This window comes from Nannobrachium achirus, assembly GCF_963921795.1.
Source record: "Nannobrachium achirus genome assembly, chromosome: 15".
NCBI classification, from domain to species: domain Eukaryota; kingdom Metazoa; phylum Chordata; class Actinopteri; order Myctophiformes; family Myctophidae; genus Nannobrachium; species Nannobrachium achirus.
This window is the reverse complement of record NC_137822.1, coordinates 21085385-21111323: the sequence shown is the minus strand read 5'-3', so window position 1 is coordinate 21111323 and position 25939 is coordinate 21085385. Positions and strand designations below refer to the sequence as shown.

Here is a 25939-nt window from a genome sequence, read left to right as displayed (position 1 = left end):
CTCGGCCCGGGGGGGTTGGGTCGCGCTTCGGCGGCGGAATGATACCAGCAAGTTGAGGCTGAGTTGGCCAACTACTTGGCCTAATACATCTCAATATTCTAGTACTGCTAAATACTACTACCTACTACAATTACTATAGGCCTACTACTAATACTATAAAACAACTGATTTCCGACAAAATGATCGCTTTTACCAACGTTTCTCTCTCTCTCTCTCTCTCTACTAACAGTCCGATGAAAAAACAATATAGTCCCTCAAGCCAGGCTAACAGCTAGGCAGGCTCAGAGTCGCTCTCTACTGGGCAGGCGGAGCCAGGACAGTCTGTTTACTTCTTTTTTTTATGAAGGGTTTCCGGCTGTCCTCAAAACGACACCAACGACCAATTATGCATTCAAAAGTTGTGCAAGGACCGCTTTTATCATAATCCATAAAAAACATCAAACGAACGAACGGCCGTATCGGCACGGAAGTCTCTTGGGGATTGGGGCGAACAGGAACGTTCAAAGCAGTATAAGAGTTAATCATTTATCTTAAAAGCAAACAAATCAATGAAAATAAACACACACAACATTTTATAGATATTTTTAATATTATTCATAAACAATATATATAAAAAGTCGGTTAGGCTGTAGAAGAAAGGAATGAATGAGATGGAGGATTTAGCATGAATTGTTGATATTTATTTACACAGACCTAATGACCCAGGAGTCCGGGACCCTTCTTGTTTAACACAAACCACCAAGTCACTGGCTTACATATGCCCACAAGGGTGAGAAAGAGGACGTGTCAGACGGTGTCACAGGTTTATTATTACCTCTTAATGTCTGTAGTCTTTTGGTGCATTTGAATGGATTGTATGATAATATAACATATTTTTTTCTTTTTTCAAACGACTTTATTAAATAATTACAGACTTGTGACTGTGATTAATCATCATTATCGCTAACATGTTAATATCTAACTGATTTCATCTGTAGCAAACAAATCCTGGTTAGCTAGAAGAGCTGTAATGCCAATGGGCCAATTGAGCTATTGGTGTAAAAAGCTCTTCAAGTTTGCTAAATAAATATATGGAGTTATGCCTGTTTCGCGCATGCGTACATACACACACACGCACACGCACGTCACACGCACACTCACACCTCTTTAAAGACAGCATCATATGACTATTCAGCCTATGGTTCCTCTGCCGTAGGTCTGGTCTCTGCTTGAGTCTCAGAAAGCAGGTGGTGATTAAAAAAATCAAACCTCGGTTCGAAGTGGAGCCGTGAATTTGAGCAGTTCCAGGTCTATGTTTTTGATTGAAGTGATTTGTAATTATAATCAAAATCTACAAAGTATTTACAAAATAAATAACTTTTGAACGGCTCTTTGAAAAGAACGGATCCCAGAGATTCGGCTCACTTCAAAGTGACATAAATCCCATCCAAAAAATCGGCTCACTTCAAAGTGACATAAATCCCATCCAAAAAATCGGCTCACTTCAAAGTGACATAAATCCCATCCAAAAAATCGGCTCACTTCAAAGTGACATAAATCCCATCCAAAAAATCGGCTCACTTCAAAGTGACATAAATCCCATCCAAAGAATTGCGCATGGGCAGATCCTGTTCAAACTCGACTGGACACAGACTCTGGTGAGACAGGACACACATTGCCACACAGAGGGAGCTCATGTGCTCTGCACACGGCTCCAAAAAAAATCCTCTGGCCACTGTTCCAACTGTGGTCCTACAGTGGTTGTTATAGATCTGCTACTGTTTTGTTTTATGGATCTGCATTATGGGTAGCCTGTGTCCTCTGGCCATGCTCTATTAGCCATGGTTGACCAGGCCTTCTATTTCCCATACAAGCCAATATCACACCATTGATATGTGGTCTACTCTTAATCATTGACCCATATGTGATGAACCTGCTTTACCACCAGCCACCGATGGACAGACATGTGCATAGTACACTGACTGCATACAGTTTGTGTTTTCAAATGACCCACTTCAAACCTTCGTGTATACCAAATAGCAACACATAGCCCATCCACAAGCTCAAAACACGTTGTGAGCTTGTAGATGTGAGTGTACAATATTTTCTGTTATTATGACATGCCCAAGCCAGACGGACGCCAGTAGGGTACATGTGGTTAAAATGGTATTGGCAGCATTGAAGATCATGTATATACATTATATACATTATCATCACAATAATGTCTTGACTATGACTGATTATTTTGCTTACTGAAGAGATATAATATTTGTGGTTGTTGAAAAATTGTTACATCATTATCTGATTCTGATAATATTGAGCCAAGGATCCATATCTCATTGCTGAACGTTAATTAGGTTGTCAAAGAGCAAGTTGAAGATCATATTTTCATTATGATTTGTAACCTGTGATAAAATATGGAAAAACCTCAGGCATGAAGCTCTAGTTTTTCCAAAATATCTACCAGCAGTTGGTTGTTGTTTTGCACAAAAACATAAATACAGCAAGGTGAAGCAGCAGCTCACAATGAAAAGTAATGTTGAGCTGTTCAAATAACGGATGGAAACCTTGGTGGCCATGTTTAGTTCTCGTGCTGAAATGAGTCTTCCAGGTTTGCATCTCTTGATTGACACTCACAGCTAATATAGTGCAGTCAAGAGAACAGCTCCACATCACTTTTCGTTGATATCAGCTGCTACTTCTCTTTACTTGCCTTACTTTGTTCTTGAGAAAACAAACAAAGTTTTCAGCTGGTTTTGGGGGATTGTGTCATCATTGGGCTTCACATAAAACATTTCCAAAATATCTGTTGCCAGATGACCAACCATTTTGTTCCAAATACATCTATTAGTACATCCACCAAATGTGGCGATTTCATCACAAAATGAACACTTGGTCTGATATGTTGAGTATTGGTTGCCTTGAATAGGAATATTTATGAGAAAATGCATTTACAACATTGTGATTGCTTATCAAGACACAAAATTAGCTGTGTCCAGTTAGCTGTGTCCAGTTTTTCTGGACACATTCATTTGTAAATGGATGCATACAGTAGGCCTATACAGACTATATTTGTAGCCAGAACCGTAATAGAATAAACAAATACAACAGACTTAATGTGAATTTATACATTTAGCTTTTTCAGTTGTCAATGCGCGACCCTACGCCACCTTCCCGCAACCCTACTTGGGGTACCGTCAAATAGTTTGAAAACCTTGGTTGTATTATATACAGCAGGGTTCCCCAATAGGCGGCCCGCGGGGCATTTGCGGCCCGCGGGGGGCTACTGTCTGGCCCCCACCAACCCCAGTAATAATGGTAGTATAAGAGCAGCAACAACACTAGTATATCATCTAAAAAATGTACTAAAACGGCTGTTTTCACTAGTTTTGTGCGACGATCTTGTATGATGAAGCAGGGCTTTGCTTTACCAAAAAAACGTACACATTTGAAACTTGGAGATACGAGGTTTCTGCCCGACAGTGACGATATCTGAACTGTTGCTGGAGTAGCGGAAACGCCACCGTCGCCCCCTGCAATGTTGTGGCCCTCTGCTTGGTACCCTAGACATAATTCGGACCTTGGGGAAAACTATTTGGGGAACCCTGCTATACAGTATATTTCTGTCCACTTCTTAGGTAGGGGTAGTGACCTACTGTAACTGGCTACTAAAATGAAGTAAGGCCTTTCAGATATACACCCTGCAAACCGTCATAAGTCTGAGTGATAACCATCTTGTTGGGCTGTGATGGATGCATCTGTTCACAAGGTCATTTGACTGGCTGTACTCCATCATCACAGCGCGTATCTCTTTTTCTTTTTGCTCCTTCCTGTGGCTCATTGTTAAATTGAGTACTCAGACAGCACAGCAGGAAAACTGGAAGTCGACCACGGTACTACCTCCTCCATTACTCTTCAATTCAGCCATTAACCAGGGACATGTTCCATTCCGATGGTTGTTCCCTTTCCTGCCATCCTTGAGCAGTGGTTCTCAAACTTTTCAGGCCGCGACACCCCCAAATAATAATATTTGAACTGGCGAGCACTAACAGTTGAGGCATTACATCTTGTACAAAACTGGCTATTTTCACAATTTCTAAAAGTCCTTAAATTGTCACTTAAGAAATATGCTATACACTTAAACCTGATGTTGGTGTGTTTTCTGTTGAGTGGGAAAACAGTTTTGCACATTAAGTTAGTCATCTGGGGACCCCCCAAAATAATTTGGTTGAGAACCACTGCCCTTGAGGACCAGTTTGGGCTGTGGGACAGATGACACTTAATTTGGCCTGTAATCTGAATCGCTTAACAGTTAGTCATACGGCGAATAGCAAAGATAGGCTATCTACAACCTCACAGTCACAACATGTTGCATTGGATCGCGATATGGACACCGGGTTTAAAGTGGTTAATAGGAGCTAATGAGGGTTGTGCCACACGGAATGGAGCACAGCCAAGGAAAGACCCCACTACAATGGAGTGTATAAATAATTCACTAAGCACTTAACTATTTCCTGTTGCGTTTTTCAATCTTTCCTCTCCATTTTGTCCCCCGCTGCTTGTCTCACGTGCCTGAGGCTTGCATTCCTTTCTCTTGCACCACAGCAGGTCTTGCCTGCGGAGATATGATACTTGGCACTTGCTCCTCTGTGGTTGTAGTTTTACAGTGCAGCAGACTCTGTGTCGCTCACTATGTTCTCATTTTTATAGACAGATGTGTGCGCTGTACAGGCAAGGTCACTTATAGACAATGCAGATATGATATACTGTGTGTGTGTACACTAGGGCATTAACCAAAAAGTCGACAAGTCCACTCAATCGACTTCAGAATACAAGTCGACTCCCACCAGGGAAAGTCGAAATAAACAAAAAACAATCGAAAACCTTTTTCTTTTCTTTTTTTATCATTATTTCATTCAAACAGAATTGCTTATTGTCAAGGACAGAATGATTCTCTCCTTTTCCAACTGTTAATTCAATGGAATTAAGGACAGGGTTTTGGGTTTTGACCCGCGGTCAATGTGATGACATCATGAAACAATAAAGTCGATTTCAACTCAACTTTTTACTGAGTCGAGTCGACTTGCAAACAAGTTGTTAATGCCCTAGTGCGTGCGCGCACGCACGCACGCACACACGCACACTCACACACACACACACACACACACACACACACACACACACACACACAAACAATGTAACTCGGTGTCCAGAGTAATATTATTAACTAGTAATAACAACAACTTAATATATCAACAGTTACAAAGTGCTTTTCAAAAAAACCTTTAAAACGAAGCTGCGTGTCTGCATCCATTTATTGCAATCCTGAGAATCAAGTGTATTTTTTGATCATAGGCACAAAGTGGCTTCTTTCTAAGAATTTAATCATTTCCTGTATATAAATACCACATTAACCCTTCACATCACTCTTGGGCTATTTTTGAGTGAGAGAGATTCACACCGGATGAGACCATTCGGTAGTCTATCTCAGTAACTCTAATACTATGAGTGGTACTGTAGCTTTTGTGTGTGCCACTAGAGAAGGAATTACAACTCTTTGGGGACACTAGTGGCTATTTTGAGCGCTAAATAAATGTATATCGTTTTTGCTGGGTGGTTTTAATTAACAGATTTAAAACTATTTGCTATTCCATGAAGTGTGCTGTAGCGCTTGTTGGGTCATTTTGGTAGTGTGTCTGCTATGTCAGTGTATTCAAAGACACAAGCTTTTGGCATGGCTCTGGGAGGCTAGCCGTGAAAACAGACGATCTACAAGCACACAACGCCTCGCACCGCGAGGCGTTGTGTGCTTGTAGATCGGCTGTTTTCACTAGTTTAAATCATTTTTAAAATGATAAATGCAAAACGAACGGTTTTTGGACACAAGATTTTCACCCGACAACAGCGATATCTGAACTGTCGCTGTAGTAGCGGGAACACCACCGTCGCCCCCTGCAATGCTGTGGCCCTCGGCTTGGTACCCTGGACGTAATTCTGCCCTTGGGGAAAACTAATTGGGGAACCCTGGTCTACAGGTTTAATTTTATAAACCCCTGGACTGATTCCTTGTGCTCGCTGCCAGTAGGATAACATAGTACCTCCAACTAATTCCCCACACATCATTTATTTTCCGCTAATGTGGTCTTTGAAGACATCAGGTCCTCTTTTATTGAGCAGAGGCATTCAGCTTAACTTAATTAACCCCTTTTACCCACTTTGGAATGTCCTTTGCGATTTATTCACTCTCTCTTTCTCGCCATTTTCAGTCTCCCGGTTTTCTTTCATCTGTCCTCCTCCCTACTTAACAGCTGGCACTGTGACCTCTTTGTCTCCTGCTGTCATTTTTTTTAGAATCCACGAAAGGCAGCACACACACACACACACACACACACACACACACACACACACACACACACACACACGCACACGCACGCACAACGCACAGGTTTACCCATTACTTAAGGAGTTGAGTTGACAGCTGTGAGGGTGACCCCAAGCATAGCGTCTCCTGCATCCTGTAGGCAGCGCCTCATTATCTGTCACCCCCATGTCAACCTGTTCTGTGTGTAAGGGCTGCTGAAGGGTCTGACCAGCTGTCCTGTAGAGATCACACCTGTACTGAACAAGAGGCTGGTCAATCTGTCAAGTAACCCGTCAGTCCCTCAACAGGTTTGGACAAGCTCATATGAGCAGCCACACACTGGGTGTTATTGGTGTGTGTGTGTGTGTGTGTGTGTGTGTGTGTGTGTGTGTGTGTGTGTGTGTGTGTGTGTGTGTGTGTGTGTGCGTGTGCGTGTGTGTGCGCGTGTGTATGTCTGTATGTTTGAGTTTTGGTATAAGAGGGAGGCATTTTTGTCTTGTTGCATACTGATATTTTAAATAAAGATGGACAAGCAGGCACTCGGGTCGTGCATGGGTAAAGTAACCGTCAACACAAAGATGTCTTTGATGTTGAACCGGTAACCCCAATGGGCAGCCTGCCACCTGTCAATGGGGGGTGTTGAAAGGTAGGAGTAGGACGGATGCACTATGTCCTCCCAGTGAGGGCTCCTCAGTGGTAGGAGAGCCAGTACGGTACAATAGCAGTAGCAAAACAGAAATATGTGGGGAGAATTCATTGTATAATGCCACTAAACCATCAATATGTGCTGCTGTGTTAAAACCATTTAGAGACTTGCATCATTATTAGCAAATTCCTGTCCTTGGATGGCCTAGGCTTGTTCACTTACAGTTACCACTTTAAAACTGGCTCCCCTATTTGGGCTTGTCACTATGTATAGGCTCACAACGTGTTATATATTTTCAAACATTTTGAAAGTATATATAGTACTGTAGGCCTAAGAAGAAGAAAAGAATTTCTGTCACTCACTCTGTTACAAGCCACATTCAGTCACAAATGCCTCACAGCTAATAATGACATCACTTGTCTTGTAACTGCATGGGTAGAGGCAGCCAGTCAGGAAAGAATTGTTGCTCCTACATCTTTGGTGGTGGAGGGAATGCTGGTCATTAAAGATTCACGATTATGACAGAACACTTTACGATACATCTTATTTTCTTCTCTCTCTGTCTCACCAAGGCTTTCAGTGTCGATGATGTCATTTCCAGGCTTAGCCAGACTTCCATTGAACTCTTGTGTAATAAGAGGGATTGACTCCCTCAAAACAGATGAGCGTGAATGTTGTAAAGTTTAGAGAGTATAGAATTGGTGTATACTGTAAAACATCATAGAGAGCAGAAGAGACAATCCTGACTCCTGTAGTGTGTGCTTACGTGCCTTCTGTACACTGTACAGTATAGCTGTGGGGGTAATGATGATCCTATGACGGCTGTCTGTATTGATTATGGAGGTGACTCACTGTTGTTGATGTCACTGCTTCCTAACTGGGCAGGGGAAGTGGAATATAGCTGTAACCTCAAAGTCCTCCTTGGCTTTTCTTAGAGGTGATTGAGTGATGGTGTTCATTCCGGGTATTGGTGACGTCTGCGCCAGCCCTCTTTACTGATGTCAGTAACGAGGCAGCAGAGCTTCAGAGACCAGGTCTTGTTTGACTGAACAAGACTAAAGGGGCGTCGACTCCACACCAAGAATGATAGAACCAAACCAGGGGTCTTCAATGTTTTCAGGCCAAGGACCCCTTAGTTGAGAGAGAGATGAAGCAGGGACCCCCACAATCGGTTCATAGATATAGTTTCATTGTTTGACAGTAGATCAACTGTGTATTTTGGATTCATGTTAATGCCTGTTTTCAGATATTTAACCACTTGAACGGTCAATACTTAATAAACTTGACCTTTCACTATACTTATGCCCCGTTTTCACTGAGCAAAACTTCTGGAAGTCTTGTCAAAAATGACGGCAATTTTGAAATTCACGCCATGTGAAAACGGCCACTTATTTTGTATTCCGGGAGTTTTGGAGTCCGAAACTTGACGGCAAAATACCTAGTAATTTTTGCTGAAAGTACCGTGAGAATACAAATTTCCCTTCTGTGAAAACGCATACCATTATTTTTGACGTTTTTTTGACAAGCAGGTGCGTAAGGAGCCAATGATAACAGTTAAAGCATTGTATTTGGGATTGAAAACGATCTGAATGTGAATGGGATATACAGTAGAAATATAATACAGCTTCACCTTGCATTTGGGGTATAATTATTTAGGCTATAGAGTCCTTGCATTAGGGATATAATTATTTAGGCTATAGAAGAGTAGAGTCGCATTGTGACCATGGCTGGCTGCCTGCAAAAGTGCAATGATTTCTTAACGCCAGCTCCTTTTGGAACCTCTTCCTCCGCTATCTGCGGAGGGACTGGAGAGGTTCCGAAAGAAAGAAGCTGTTCTCAACAAAAGGTGCATCATTAGTTTATCGTCGTTGTCGTGTGATGATTAGCCTAAAAGTCTTTTGAGCAGCGAGCGAGTCCACAGACCGCAGCTAATCTAAAGCCCACAGGTGCAACACGTTGCATTAGATGAGATCCTTTCTGAACGGACCTTATGTGTTGTTGTTGCTGAGCATGAAGAATATTTTGTTTTAGTAAATCCATTTGTAGCATTCAGAGTGAGAGAGAGAAGAGACAGGACAGGCACCGATGCCCCTGCAGTGAACGCACCAAACTGGGGAGGGTGTTTTTCTTTTTTTTTTCTTTTTTTTCTTCTTTCTTCTTTCTTTCAGTCCAAGTGTTGCCATGTCTGCTAATATAAGCGACTCCGGGCTTCATTTCTGTAAAGTTGCTTGTATATGATAGTTGCTGGTTTCGTTTTATTTGTTGTGAGCTTGTAGATAATGAATATTTTTTTCAATTAGCTGATGTGGCGATGCATGTAGTTTTAAAGTTGAAAACGAGGTATTTTATGGCTATGCCAGCATTTTTGCTTATGTGAAAACACCCAAAAAACTAAACTCCCGGCAAGTTGAAAATCATTATGCTAATTATTTTGCAGGAAACATTCCGGAACTGTAGTGAAAACATGCCTTTATAGTCTGCTCTTTTCCCCCTCCAAAGCTCTTTGCCAAAAGTAGCCAATCTACAAGCTCACAACGCCTCGCAGCGCGAGGCGTTGTGAGCTTGTAGATCTGCTATATTTGGCTATAGTTCTCAGAATATGGACGCTAGGGTTCAAGTTGTTAATATAAGAAAGGGGGGGGGGGAAAGTTCCTATCACACAAAGATTTAACAATAACTAGAATCAAATGTTTTTTGATAGAAAGTTTTGGGTGCTTGTTGTTTTCTTAAAGTGTTAAGCCGCAGGGGGGTCCGGGGGGGGGGGTGTAATCTGCATAATACCTTGTTAAAGTGTCCATTTTGTTAAACTTTGCATTTGTAGTTATTTTACTGTAATTTACCAACATAGTAACCAGCACAGATAGACAAAGAGACATTCATGGATTCATATTTATTCAGAACTAACTTTTATCTTCCCCCCTGGACCCAGGGTATGGCAGCTGCATACCCCTGCCATACCCAATTGACGCCCCTGAGTCAAAACATGCATTGCGTTCTACCTTTTCTTTGCTGACATCAACCCGTTACACACAGTGCTGCAAAGTGCATGATGATACTCGTCAACTAATTTACCTTGCTCCATTGTTGGCTAAATGACGTTTCGTTTCGGCGTCTTTTGGGCAAATCTGCAAGTACTCTCGCCGTGGTTTCATCCACAAGCGTGGGAGGACGGAGGAGTGACGGCGGAGCGTTCAGTGTGAGCGATCTGCTCTATAAATGAAATGCACACACGTGTGTGTCTGTGAGCTTGTGTATCTGCTATTTTTCTATACCAATGAAACGGGAGATTTGCAGAGATATGTAAATGTAACCATTAAAGCAATAACACCACTCTGAATGGAGAGAAAAACAGATCTCCGATCTCATTTCATGCTTGTGTAACTCGACAGATCTCCATCTCAGCCAGTGCTTGTGTAATTTGCGGGGAATATATTAATCTGACTCTGATTACAAACCACTTGAACTCCGACTTCTATATCCTATCATGCCAGGGGGAACAAACCCAATTGCGAGCTTGTTGATTTGTGGCACTGCATAGATTGGCAAAAATAGATTTGGTGTAGTGTAGACTGAATATGTGGTCAAAGTAAAGAGCAAAATTGGGTCCCGTTTTATTCCAGAGGTTTTGAGGCAGGAGTAGGCTTAGATGAGGCGAGGTAGGCTACTGAAGCTCCGTATACTGCGTATATCACAGCGGTGCTTAATAATAAGTGAACTTTCCGACGGCGAAGTCCTTCTGATGGATTTTTCTTGGCTGTCAATGTCTCTATAGTCCAAAAAATCGCTCTGAACGTGATTAAAACGATAGTGTACTGTGTACGCTGTATTAACTATACGGAGAACAGCCAGGCACCAGCGCCTACATAAGAAACACAGGGAGAAAGGAAGACCACTCCCCCTATGAAACCTAAAAAGCAGGGAGGGCGCTGTTTCGAAGAACCATTATCTCGACATTCCATAGTAAGCGTCGAAAAAGGCACAAACAAGGGAGGGCTAGTGGGCAGTGGTGCTCGATTCCGCATCTATGCTATGGCGAGGGCACTAAAATACGTGCAGACAGCATGGCGCCGCCCGGCCAAATACCTTCCGTGACATATATCACCCTTCCCAAACCAAACAAGGGGGGCTACTTGGAGCAACTAAAGGAGGAGCACGCGATTCCACATGATGTGTAAACTCAGGGGCGGGCCTCTATATGGAAAACATGATACGCCGCCCGCGTGGCCTAATCAGGGGACATTTATCAGTTTCCCATCCCCACGTCACTTCCAAAGTGACTTCCAAACCCTAGGTAAGGAGTTTTGGTCATAGATTCCCAAAACTAATAATGTGAGCGTCCAGCGTCCACAGTACACTGATGACCTTCTGTGTTGAACGTGATTCCCTGTCTGAAAATGTAACATTTGGAAGGTCATGGATCTTGATTGGCTTGCCATTGTTTCTACCGTTCATCAAATTGCTTTGAAAGTGCTCCCATTGATATCGTTCACCACTGTCGTTGTCATTATAGTTGTGGTGTCTGTTGCGGACGTCATTTGAGGAAGGAAGGACATATATATATATAGGAAGGAAGCGATACATTATCTTTTGATCCATTCCGAACCTATCGTATTTCAAATGTGTATTTTTAAAACTATTTTAAGCAGTAAAACCTCATTCAAAAACCATAGAAATCTCTTTCGTTCTATCTATGAGCTGGCCACGGTTGGTGCTGAGAAGCGCGCTCTCTTGCTTGATCAAATGAATGATTTATACTCATCTTATTCTATAGCCTCATTTTAATAAGCTTAGGTAATGTAATGGTTTAGTCTACGCCCAGACGTGTCTGGAGAATGGACAAGCATTGCTCTGAGTGTCCTCATTGTGTGTGTGTGATGGAACAACTTTACCTGAAACAGGAAATTATACTAAAAACAATCTATTCTGTCAGATTCATTCAACATTTTTATTTGAATTAGATGAAGGAAGAGAATATATGACAAGGAGGCAGTTTAACCGTGAGGGACAATCCAAACTAGTTTTTACATCGCTTTTTTGGTCGAGTGTGATTGTAAAGTGTCTGCCATCCATCACTACCAAATCGATCGCCCGTTTCCACTTAACCTATGTTATAATTTTGATGCTGCTTTCTACCGACTGTTGAGCGTTGACGTTAAGCATGAAAAAAGGCTGGGAACGAAACTAGTTGTTGTTGAGTCTGTGTGTTTACAGGAAGGGAGGGGAGTACCTGATTTATGCTTGTACAATGGTGTCAAGTGGGAAAGACAGACAGCAGATCTACAAGCCCACAACGTGTTCGGCGCATGACACTGTCGTACGACGAAGGATAATGTGAAGCTGCTTGCAGGCTCTCAGACTGATGCAGTCTCTTGAGACCAGCTGCCTTGTAAGATTACGGCGCTCAGAGTCTAGCGAGAACTCGTAAACTAGATTATTAAATACATTTTTTCATTTGTTTATATTTGAATTTCTCAATGGGCCACAGTACCCTACCTTGACCTTTCTAGCTACCCCTCTGGGGTAGGTGCCTTTTGGTACTAACCATACTGAGTGGGTGCGCCAACCACATGTTGGGTCTGTCTACCATCCAAACAGAGTGCCGACACGGCACAGACACGGCACAGAACACTTTACGATACATCTTATTTTCTTCTCTCTCTGTCTCACCAAGGCTTTCAGTGTCGATGATGTCATTTCCAGGCTTAGCCAGACTTCCATTGAACTCTTGTGTAATAAGAGGGATTGACTCCCTCAAAACAGATGAGCGTGAATGTTGTAAAGTTTAGAGAGTATAGAATTGGTGTATACTGTAAAACATCATAGAGAGCAGAAGAGACAATCCTGACTCCTGTAGTGTGTGCTTACGTGCCTTCTGTACACTGTACAGTATAGCTGTGGGGGTAATGATGATCCTATGACGGCTGTCTGTATTGATTATGGAGGTGACTCACTGTTGTTGATGTCACTGCTTCCTAACTGGGCAGGGGAAGTGGAATATAGCTGTAACCTCAAAGTCCTCCTTGGCTTTTCTTAGAGGTGATTGAGTGATGGTGTTCATTCCGGGTATTGGTGACGTCTGCGCCAGCCCTCTTTACTGATGTCAGTAACGAGGCAGCAGAGCTTCAGAGACCAGGTCTTGTTTGACTGAACAAGACTAAAGGGGCGTCGACTCCACACCAAGAATGATAGAACCAAACCAGGGGTCTTCAATGTTTTCAGGCCAAGGACCCCTTAGTTGAGAGAGAGATGAAGCAGGGACCCCCACAATCGGTTCATAGATATAGTTTCATTGTTTGACAGTAGATCAACTGTGTATTTTGGATTCATGTTAATGCCTGTTTTCAGATATTTAACCACTTGAACGGTCAATACTTAATAAACTTGACCTTTCACTATACTTATGCCCCGTTTTCACTGAGCAAAACTTCTGGAAGTCTTGTCAAAAATGACGGCAATTTTGAAATTCACGCCATGTGAAAACGGCCACTTATTTTGTATTCCGGGAGTTTTGGAGTCCGAAACTTGACGGCAAAATACCTAGTAATTTTTGCTGAAAGTACCGTGAGAATACAAATTTCCCTTCTGTGAAAACGCATACCATTATTTTTGACGTTTTTTTGACAAGCAGGTGCGTAAGGAGCCAATGATAACAGTTAAAGCATTGTATTTGGGATTGAAAACGATCTGAATGTGAATGGGATATACAGTAGAAATATAATACAGCTTCACCTTGCATTTGGGGTATAATTATTTAGGCTATAGAGTCCTTGCATTAGGGATATAATTATTTAGGCTATAGAAGAGTAGAGTCGCATTGTGACCATGGCTGGCTGCCTGCAAAAGTGCAATGATTTCTTAACGCCAGCTCCTTTTGGAACCTCTTCCTCCGCTATCTGCGGAGGGACTGGAGAGGTTCCGAAAGAAAGAAGCTGTTCTCAACAAAAGGTGCATCATTAGTTTATCGTCGTTGTCGTGTGATGATTAGCCTAAAAGTCTTTTGAGCAGCGAGCGAGTCCACAGACCGCAGCTAATCTAAAGCCCACAGGTGCAACACGTTGCATTAGATGAGATCCTTTCTGAACGGACCTTATGTGTTGTTGTTGCTGAGCATGAAGAATATTTTGTTTTAGTAAATCCATTTGTAGCATTCAGAGTGAGAGAGAGAAGAGACAGGACAGGCACCGATGCCCCTGCAGTGAACGCACCAAACTGGGGAGGGTGTTTTTCTTTTTTTTTTCTTTTTTTTCTTCTTTCTTCTTTCTTTCAGTCCAAGTGTTGCCATGTCTGCTAATATAAGCGACTCCGGGCTTCATTTCTGTAAAGTTGCTTGTATATGATAGTTGCTGGTTTCGTTTTATTTGTTGTGAGCTTGTAGATAATGAATATTTTTTTCAATTAGCTGATGTGGCGATGCATGTAGTTTTAAAGTTGAAAACGAGGTATTTTATGGCTATGCCAGCATTTTTGCTTATGTGAAAACACCCAAAAAACTAAACTCCCGGCAAGTTGAAAATCATTATGCTAATTATTTTGCAGGAAACATTCCGGAACTGTAGTGAAAACATGCCTTTATAGTCTGCTCTTTTCCCCCTCCAAAGCTCTTTGCCAAAAGTAGCCAATCTACAAGCTCACAACGCCTCGCAGCGCGAGGCGTTGTGAGCTTGTAGATCTGCTATATTTGGCTATAGTTCTCAGAATATGGACGCTAGGGTTCAAGTTGTTAATATAAGAAAGGGGGGGGGGGAAAGTTCCTATCACACAAAGATTTAACAATAACTAGAATCAAATGTTTTTTGATAGAAAGTTTTGGGTGCTTGTTGTTTTCTTAAAGTGTTAAGCCGCAGGGGGGTCCGGGGGGGGGGGTGTAATCTGCATAATACCTTGTTAAAGTGTCCATTTTGTTAAACTTTGCATTTGTAGTTATTTTACTGTAATTTACCAACATAGTAACCAGCACAGATAGACAAAGAGACATTCATGGATTCATATTTATTCAGAACTAACTTTTATCTTCCCCCCTGGACCCAGGGTATGGCAGCTGCATACCCCTGCCATACCCAATTGACGCCCCTGAGTCAAAACATGCATTGCGTTCTACCTTTTCTTTGCTGACATCAACCCGTTACACACAGTGCTGCAAAGTGCATGATGATACTCGTCAACTAATTTACCTTGCTCCATTGTTGGCTAAATGACGTTTCGTTTCGGCGTCTTTTGGGCAAATCTGCAAGTACTCTCGCCGTGGTTTCATCCACAAGCGTGGGAGGACGGAGGAGTGACGGCGGAGCGTTCAGTGTGAGCGATCTGCTCTATAAATGAAATGCACACACGTGTGTGTCTGTGAGCTTGTGTATCTGCTATTTTTCTATACCAATGAAACGGGAGATTTGCAGAGATATGTAAATGTAACCATTAAAGCAATAACACCACTCTGAATGGAGAGAAAAACAGATCTCCGATCTCATTTCATGCTTGTGTAACTCGACAGATCTCCATCTCAGCCAGTGCTTGTGTAATTTGCGGGGAATATATTAATCTGACTCTGATTACAAACCACTTGAACTCCGACTTCTATATCCTATCATGCCAGGGGGAACAAACCCAATTGCGAGCTTGTTGATTTGTGGCACTGCATAGATTGGCAAAAATAGATTTGGTGTAGTGTAGACTGAATATGTGGTCAAAGTAAAGAGCAAAATTGGGTCCCGTTTTATTCCAGAGGTTTTGAGGCAGGAGTAGGCTTAGATGAGGCGAGGTAGGCTACTGAAGCTCCGTATACTGCGTATATCACAGCGGTGCTTAATAATAAGTGAACTTTCCGACGGCGAAGTCCTTCTGATGGATTTTTCTTGGCTGTCAATGTCTCTATAGTCCAAAAAATCGCTCTGAACGTGATTAAAACGATAGTGTACTGTGTACGCTGTATTAACTATACGGAGAACAGCCAGGCACCAGCGCCTACATAAGAAACACAGGGAGAAAGGAAGACCACTCCCCCTATGAAACCTAAAAAGCAGGGAGGGCGCTGTTTCGAAGAACCATTATCTCGACATTCCATAGTAAGCGTCGAAAAAGGCACAAACAAGGGAGGGCTAGTGGGCAGTGGTGCTCGATTCCGCATCTATGCTATGGCGAGGGCACTAAAATACGTGCAGACAGCATGGCGCCGCCCGGCCAAATACCTTCCGTGACATATATCACCCTTCCCAAACCAAACAAGGGGGGCTACTTGGAGCAACTAAAGGAGGAGCACGCGATTCCACATGATGTGTAAACTCAGGGGCGGGCCTCTATATGGAAAACATGATACGCCGCCCGCGTGGCCTAATCAGGGGACATTTATCAGTTTCCCATCCCCACGTCACTTCCAAAGTGACTTCCAAACCCTAGGTAAGGAGTTTTGGTCATAGATTCCCAAAACTAATAATGTGAGCGTCCAGCGTCCACAGTACACTGATGACCTTCTGTGTTGAACGTGATTCCCTGTCTGAAAATGTAACATTTGGAAGGTCATGGATCTTGATTGGCTTGCCATTGTTTCTACCGTTCATCAAATTGCTTTGAAAGTGCTCCCATTGATATCGTTCACCACTGTCGTTGTCATTATAGTTGTGGTGTCTGTTGCGGACGTCATTTGAGGAAGGAAGGACATATATATATATAGGAAGGAAGCGATACATTATCTTTTGATCCATTCCGAACCTATCGTATTTCAAATGTGTATTTTTAAAACTATTTTAAGCAGTAAAACCTCATTCAAAAACCATAGAAATCTCTTTCGTTCTATCTATGAGCTGGCCACGGTTGGTGCTGAGAAGCGCGCTCTCTTGCTTGATCAAATGAATGATTTATACTCATCTTATTCTATAGCCTCATTTTAATAAGCTTAGGTAATGTAATGGTTTAGTCTACGCCCAGACGTGTCTGGAGAATGGACAAGCATTGCTCTGAGTGTCCTCATTGTGTGTGTGTGATGGAACAACTTTACCTGAAACAGGAAATTATACTAAAAACAATCTATTCTGTCAGATTCATTCAACATTTTTATTTGAATTAGATGAAGGAAGAGAATATATGACAAGGAGGCAGTTTAACCGTGAGGGACAATCCAAACTAGTTTTTACATCGCTTTTTTGGTCGAGTGTGATTGTAAAGTGTCTGCCATCCATCACTACCAAATCGATCGCCCGTTTCCACTTAACCTATGTTATAATTTTGATGCTGCTTTCTACCGACTGTTGAGCGTTGACGTTAAGCATGAAAAAAGGCTGGGAACGAAACTAGTTGTTGTTGAGTCTGTGTGTTTACAGGAAGGGAGGGGAGTACCTGATTTATGCTTGTACAATGGTGTCAAGTGGGAAAGACAGACAGCAGATCTACAAGCCCACAACGTGTTCGGCGCATGACACTGTCGTACGACGAAGGATAATGTGAAGCTGCTTGCAGGCTCTCAGACTGATGCAGTCTCTTGAGACCAGCTGCCTTGTAAGATTACGGCGCTCAGAGTCTAGCGAGAACTCGTAAACTAGATTATTAAATACATTTTTTCATTTGTTTATATTTGAATTTCTCAATGGGCCACAGTACCCTACCTTGACCTTTCTAGCTACCCCTCTGGGGTAGGTGCCTTTTGGTACTAACCATACTGAGTGGGTGCGCCAACCACATGTTGGGTCTGTCTACCATCCAAACAGAGTGCCGACACGGCTTAGCAATATGTTATGAATCTGAAATAGATGAGAGGATGCTCTATGAATTCAGAATAAATCCATAGGCAATCATAGTGTTACAAGCTATATATACTGTAGCTGTGAAGGATAACAAAACATACAGTGTTCTTTGTTTACACTGACAAACAAAGCCAACGTCATTGCTTTTTAGCATTGCACACATACATACATTCTTTCTCTTTTCATTGATCCTCTTTCGAATCTCTTTTCTCCTCTCTGCTTGACTCTCTTTCTATAACGTCACCGGGTCTAGCGTGTGAATGATTGTGCTCTGGGTCAGAGTAAATCCTTGCTGTCCTTACCACACCACGGTACCATGCAGGTGGGATGTGGAGTAGCAACATATTAAGACAGAAAGTCAATGGAAAGGGTGGCGCTGAAGTCATCAAAAACCACAGAGTGCATTCTGAGCTCTGCATATTCGAAATATCTGTGCAATGTGCAAAGTTGACATTTTGCCTTGGTGCTAGAGGAAAGGTCATGGCATCACTGAAATGATTAGGACATTTAATGGCAATCTGCCCATTAGATCTTTGAGATATTTCTGCGTTGTGATTTTGTGAACGCTGTAGATCAGCTATTTTCAGCATGCAACCAAATCAGGCATTAGTCAGCGGAGCTTTGGTGGAGAACATTCTTTTTAACTGTACAACAGAAAGCATATAATCACTCTACATGCATAGATTATCCATGAAGTGAAACCGTACCATACATGCACAGCCTACAGGTGTTTGTACTGCAGTGCTGATCCTGAAGGCATGTGTTCCCTCAGGATAGTAACAAACAGCCTAGACTAGGTATTCAAATGCTGGTCACACATAGTGACACGCCATCGGCAGAGGTCTGTCACTATGGATTGTTGAGTGTGGGAACACCTCAAGCCCCAGACTCACTATTGATTCAGACAGCTACTAGGACAGGCTGATCTGAGCATGTCATCCTTTTCCCCTGAGACTTTACTGTGTCTAGTCACCAGTCTGTCTGTCTGTCTGTCTGTCTGTCTGTCTGTCTGTCTGTCTGTCTGTCTGTCTGTCTGTCTGTCTGTCTGTCTGTCTGTCTGTCTGTCTGTCTCTCTACTCCATGGATGGTGTGACTAACAGAGGTAGAACACCAACTATTTATATCCACCCTGAAGAGAAAGCTATCTGTCTATCTCTTCATCTGATGCTTCACGATCAGAATACTTACATTTCTGCTTTTCTAACTTTCTTTTTGAAGTGACATAACTGGGCTAATAATTCAATTCCTTGAGATGTTACCTTGTAATACATTTTGTGACAGTAGTCGAATAAATAAATTAAGTAAAAAGTGTTTGTGTGATTAGAAACCAGATTGAATGTTGAGACATTCATTGTGTGTCATTTACTGGTTTGTTGAATCAGCTGTAGGCCGATGTTATTCCTACATGAGATGTAAATGTTAAACGGCAGAAAAAAAACTAATATTTTTCCATAACATCTAGGCATAAAATTAGAAACCCCAAATTGTTGATTGCTGGACATTATATTAACAGACCTTTTTATAGCCTATATAATTCTCTCTCTCTCTCTCTCTCTCTCTCTCTCTCTCTCTCTCTCTCTCTCTCTCTCTCTCTCTCTCTCTCTCTCTCTCTCTCGCTCTCTCATATATCTGTAGTTTCTCAAATTATACTGAGCATGCATTATTAGTTGCTTACTGCAGTGGCAAGTGTTCTATAGAATAGGCTATTTACGTACTGTATAACACCAGGGTCATTTATGTCAAATAGAGTTCAGCAGATACTAGATACAGTGCATGACCTCTGGATCATGAACGATAGTTAGCTAGCAAATGTTTCAAGGAACTGTGAAATCCAGTATCCATTTTTAACTGACATTGTATCATGTAACAAATGGACCCTTACTTCTTGTGCTTATTGCTGCTGTATCTTGATGTGTGATTTTATTTGTGCCTCTGTGTGCCTGATGAATGGGGAGATGGGCAGGGCTGTCACAAACTCACGATCATTACATTTTAGTTCATAATTGTCTTATAATAATTGTGATTCACTATTTAAATGTGCTTTTGGCATTGGACACGGGAACATATAAATATAAAATACATTTCTGATTGACCAAAAGTTGCACAGGGCCGATAACTTAAATTAATATACAATAAGTTACTGGCAATGACCGGTATCCGACTATCCGGAAAATTACCAGTGACTGGACAATGACCGGACAATGATCTGTTACCAATAATCAAAATAAATAATGTACTACCAGTAAGACTCCCTTATCGGGAGATAAGCGACCATCACGTTGCATACACACACTTTAGAAGGCAATTGTAGCCACTATGACCAAAACAGATCATACTGTAAATGTAATTATTGTATACTTCATCATCTGTCCCCAGGTCAGCCTAATAATTGCTCAGCACATATTGCTTTTCTCTACTGATCAGTGCTGAGTGCAGGTCTTCTCCGATCCACCAGGGCATTGCACATAATGATATACAGACCTGGAATCCGAGGTTTGATGGATTGATTGATTGAAGAATGTTTTAGAAGTTTGCAAAACTTAGAAAAGGTTACATGACAGTACAGTTCACTGGTACACGGTCAACTAAAAGGACACGCCCAAGATCCTATGGCTTGTTTCAATTGAGATCATGTTTTTAAACTCATAACATCGAATGACAGAACACAGTACTATGCAGAAGATCATCAGAAAAACCACCAGTCGTAAAAAAACACAGTGCAAAAATAGATGGTTTTTACAATAGAAAGGTCAGGGGGAGGTTAGGATGGGCTTTGTTTTCATTTACCAGTTGTGAGTAGCAGCTGCCTTTAAGGGCTTTTCAGTGCTGTTTTAACCCATTTGTAGCCGATCCCGAGAATACTTGTGAAAAATACTCGAGTACTCGGAGTGCCGATCCCGAGGATACTCGCGAAATATACTGTATATACAGTAAAGCTGGCAATCTTACCCTACGGTCCGTTGGAAAGTCCTGGCACGATTGGACTCGCCGATTCATCATCATCGCGGATCCACGTGCACAAAATAGTAATCCCTTAATGGAGGCCGACGGTCGATCTCATCTTTAATGTCCATTTTCTCCAAAAAACACTTTTGAAGCCAAGGATGGCATTAGATTCTCGCAAAAAAAACACAAGCTGAAAGGCAACGATCAGCCATTACTGCAACCGCATGGGAGAATGACCACTTCCGGTGAATGACGTCATGACGTCAAACAGGAAATGTTTGCGCAATCGACTTCTGGCCTTCAAAATAAGAGACTGGCCGCGGACGGAGCAGGCGAATGGCGCGCTGGACATTTAACCTGTTCATGTCTGGAGCACAAAATGAGTTAAAGGAAGGGAGGGATTTACACTCCTTTAAGCCTTGTATGACGTTCCACATTTTAGTGGCATAGCAGGAGAACACATTTGACCCTTTTTTTGTGCCAAATCTGGGTTGGACATTCTCTGTGGAGCTGCCTCTGATGTTGTAATTGTGAACATCCTTGATGTTTGGGAAGTATTTTGTCTGGGATATAGGTATCTTAGTGGTGTTGTGTATCTTATACACCAGGCCCATTGCAAGATACTGTACTCTGTTTATAGCTACCGTCAGCCAACACAGGGATGCTGACAGAACCCTCGCTAAAAACTCCAGGGCAAAAATCCACTCGTCCGAGACAGTTTGCCCTCCTGGCCCCCAAGTTGTGGAATAAACTCCCTGTCGCACTTAGAACAACGGACTCACTCGCTAGCTTTCGCCGCGGACTGAAGACTCACCTTTTCAGACTCCACCTAAACCCTTAGCACTACAGAAAAAAAATCAATGACCATACATGAAGCTAGTTAGCATTTGTTTTTGTTTTTTAGTTTTTTTAGGTTTTTAGAACTTTGATTATATTGTGTTTTTTCTAGATAGATATCCATTTGCATTTGTTATATTGTTGATGATGTACTGACATATTATCCTGTTTATTATTGTGATGTTATCTGCTTATTGTAAGTCGCTTTGGATTAAAAGCGTCTGCTAAATGCCTAAACTGTAAACTGTAAACCGTCGCTCGCTTAGAAAGCGATTAACGGTAAGGTGAGCCCGAGATGGAAGGTTAAGCAGAAGCCTAATTTGTTTGTTTTGGGCTGTTTGGAGCTTTGTCTTTAGGGCCTTTGAGGCGTCGCGTTACCATACGTGGACTCAATAGAGCATCGCAGCGGAAGTGGATTCCTGGGGTCACTTAATATTCCCCATTCATTTTCGCCATAGACTTTTACAAATATATTTATAACAATTATGTTAAGCCTCGAACCAAGCCATCCAGGATGGAGGTGAATCATGATCATATAACCTTTGATCCTATGTGAAAACATATTTTAATATTACATTATTTGATATACCACATTTAATAACTACCCTTTGTTTAGCGATTTTCAAAATGTTCTTTTCATAGAAAAAAAGGTTATATGATCATGATTCACCTCCATCCTGGATGGCTTGGTTTGAGGCTTAACATAATTGTTATAAATATTTTTGTAAAAGTCTATGGCGAAAATGAATGGGGAATATTAAGTGACCCCAGGAATCCACTTCCGCTGCGATGCTCTATAGTTATAGTGGGGATCAGTGAGTGCTCCTGTTAGAGTGTTCAATGTATTTTCCAACCAGCAGGGCGATCCGGTAATACAAATATGAACCAAACCAGACCCCAGTGACTGTGATAAAACATGGACCCGAACCTGTACGTATCTCAGGTCCTGCCGGGTGTAGATCCCCATAGACCTCTGTAGTCTACTAATTTCTTTGTAATGGCATGCCTCATCTCAGTCATATTTTTTTAGCGCTGCTAACCGCTCCTACAGTACATCTAATTTTGAGTGTATGTCTGTCCTGCCGAGCTTGGCATTGGCCAAGTTTCGCGGGTCATAAAAGGCACCGATCACTTAACACTGGGTGTGATTTTTGAGCGGTGCTGGCTTTATCTGTTTGTCCCGGGTCCCCTGTTTGTACGTAGGTCCCGCCTCATCCCACATTGGCCAAGCTTTGCGGGATGCTTAAAGAAATGAACTCATAAATAGCACCGTTCACTTCACAATGGGTGTGATTTTTCTTGAACAAGCCACTAGATTTAAAAAATAAAAAGGCAACGAGGCTTTAGTTTTCATAGAGGATGAAGAATAATGATGATCACGGATGGAGAAACGGGAGAATAAGGATTGATGAATGACACGTCAATCAAAGGCGCAAACGAAAGAGCAAAACGAGTAGAAGCGGTGGTGGTGCTGCTGCTGTTGTTGATGATAATGTTGCTGATTGCTATTCAGCGCTCAGTGTTTTGTGCTGATGGCAGTGGAATGCCAAATCCTACTGCCACCAGACTGTGGGGAGATTACACAGATAGAGTTTAGTTTTGTCACTGATAAAACCCTCTTTTCCTCCTGGCTGACACCGCTGTATAGCATTTATCTCTCTGTATTCTGTTTGGTGTGTGGAGAGACTGAGGAAGAGGAGGAGCGCTGTTTGAAGAGTGTGGAAGGCTTCTGTCCCCAATCTCCCCATACACATCCAACATGCTGACAGCAGACTGTTAAATTACCATTATGTATGGCAAGGCAATTATAGCACATTTCAACAACAAGGTCATTCACGCAAACATTTAAGCATTAAGACACCTAAAAAAAAACATATGTTAACATAAAACAAGAATACAAAAAAAAAACATACTTCCATATGCCTGTAAACTATAACCACATTCACAATTGAATGGATCATACTGTTGAATGGGAAATAAATGTATATTGGAAGTATGGACTAACAAAAGTTCTTTTGGCTTCTGTCTCACAATATTAGAAGGAATCTGGGCAAAACTGTCATTTATTTGTAAAATGAGTGAAGGCTGTGAGGCGAACACTGCTATTTTTTCAGCATTACGAGTCGAGTACGCTTCAAGAGGTTTTACTTGTCACTCACTCATACAACTACAGTATGTGCAATGCATTGTTGGTGTTACATGCTCCGCAGACTGTGCTAACACATAACAAACAAGATATAATAACAGGGTATAATATAGACCAAGTCAGAATGCAAACAAACGAGTAGGGGGTATTTCCGGGTGTACAGTATATGCTGCATCTGCCCAGCTATTACCTACAACTTACCAATATCACAATACCAAAATCACGTTACGGTTGGGTTTAAAACTAAATGCTCTGTACGTAATGAACTAAGACTAGACCTTTTCTGTTTCCTGATTTGAAGTCTAAACAGATAAACACACACACACACACACACACACACACACACACACACACACACACACACACACACACACACACACACACACACACACACACACACACACACACACACTCACACACACACACAAACCGTGTCCTATCATGTAGCCCAATGTGCCCAACCACTGATAAAATCTTACTTCATACCAGGAATCTGAATAAAATGAGATGCCTGTATGCACCCAGGGGTGCTGGTTTTCTTGATATAATAAAAATAATATAACATTAAATGACAGAACTGCTAGCTTTATACACCTAGTAGTCAATTTGCTGTTGTAATGACCTCATGATGATTTGGTGTATAATAATAATACAAGTTAACCAGTAAAACATTTACCGGAGTCCCCCAGGGGTCTATAGTCCAGTCATTTTAGGCCAAAATTAGGCTAAACCTAAAACAAATTGCAATAGTAGCAAACTCAACTGATTTTGTATCCTCAATATGTCCTTAGTGAGAGAAAAAAAATCCCAAGGAATCCCATCAGGGGAAAGTTTTGAAAACGACCTACCTACCTTCACTTACTATACACTACACCAGGGGTCCTCAAATACAAATCTTGAAGGTCCACAAATATTCTTTTGAAACAGGTCCGGGTCCGGGGAAAAAATAAAACAATTATATATATATATATATATATATATATATATATATATATATATATATATATATTTATATTTGACATTTTTATTATGTCGGTCAATCTTAAATAGTAGGCTAAGATACAAAAAAGTACCAACCAGGGGTTGACACTATGGTCTCAGAGGCACTTGTCCGTCTGGAAAGTACAGGTCATGTTCTACTTGCCCGCAGGTCATGGCCACTTGCCCTCATTATTGTTCATCTTACATAGTTAGGGATCCCTTTCTTAATTTTTTTAGTAGTTTGTTGATGCAGTAACTGTCTTTTTCCGTTTCTTTCTTTATTAAAAGGGTCCTTAAATTATGACTTCACTGTCATCTGGGCTGGGGACTCCTCCAAAATCATTTGGGGGCCTTTAATGACCCATTAAAGCAGGGAGAACAGAATGTTCAACGTGGAGCAGAGATATTTTGCGCTGGTGCTCAGTGCTCTGGTTTCTTTTAACAAACTGGGATAATCTTCGAATAATTTATGCTTGTGTCGCAACGTGAATATCGATATGAAAACAAGGTGTCGCGCGTCAGACTCTTGTCAGAGACGAATCGCTGCATATCCATGCAGAAAGAGAGGCAGCCGTCACAGGCCGCCGGGCCGTGGCACGTCGCGAAAAACTCTGGAGATAAGATTACAATCCTGCAAACGTATTCACGTTGATGATGTTTTGCGTGAATGAAACCCCACTGATTTATAACTAGTTGCATTGTTGATGACTGAAGCTACTGCTGCTGCTGCTGCGTAAACTAACTTCCGCGGTCTGTGGTAACAGCCTATCAGCGCATCATTATGGGCTGTCATAGAGTTGACAGCCCATAATAGTCTGTTGCCCGGCATCAGCCAATCAGCGCGTCGTTGTCTCTTTCTCTCTCTCTCTCTCTCTCTCTCTCTCTCTCTCTCTCTCACACACACACACTCTCAGCGCATGCAATGAAAGTGAATGAATACAACGAGAAGTGGAAACAAAAACGTGGAGAGATTTTTTTTTTTTTTTTTTTTACTATAATTCGTCCTGGGTCCGGTCGGCGGTGCCTCGCGTTCCGGACCTGGACCGCGGTCCGCCTATTGAGGACCCCTGCACTACACTATAAAGGAAAATATGACTCAGAAAAAATCTGCTTTAAGTGGGATGTGAGGGGTCAAACTAGGGGTTTTTAATTATTCTGAATCCATTGCAAGCATTTGTTTTGCACGAAAAACATTCCTTGGGCAAGAAATGGCCCCTCAAAACGGTGGTTTAGTGATGAGTCATCAATTTTCACAGTCTTTTGGGGTCCATTTTTAGGCCAAGGAATGTTTTTCATGCAAAACAAATGCTTGC

At 41.9% G+C, this 25939-nt stretch overlaps 1 protein-coding gene across 1 annotated transcript in view; it reads left to right on the top strand.

Annotated features, from left to right (window-relative positions):
* The window catches only part of rapgef1b (Rap guanine nucleotide exchange factor (GEF) 1b), an 80148-nt gene that overhangs the window by 18550 nt on the left and 35659 nt on the right, over positions 1-25939 (top strand). The gene's annotated exons all lie outside the window — the stretch shown is intronic.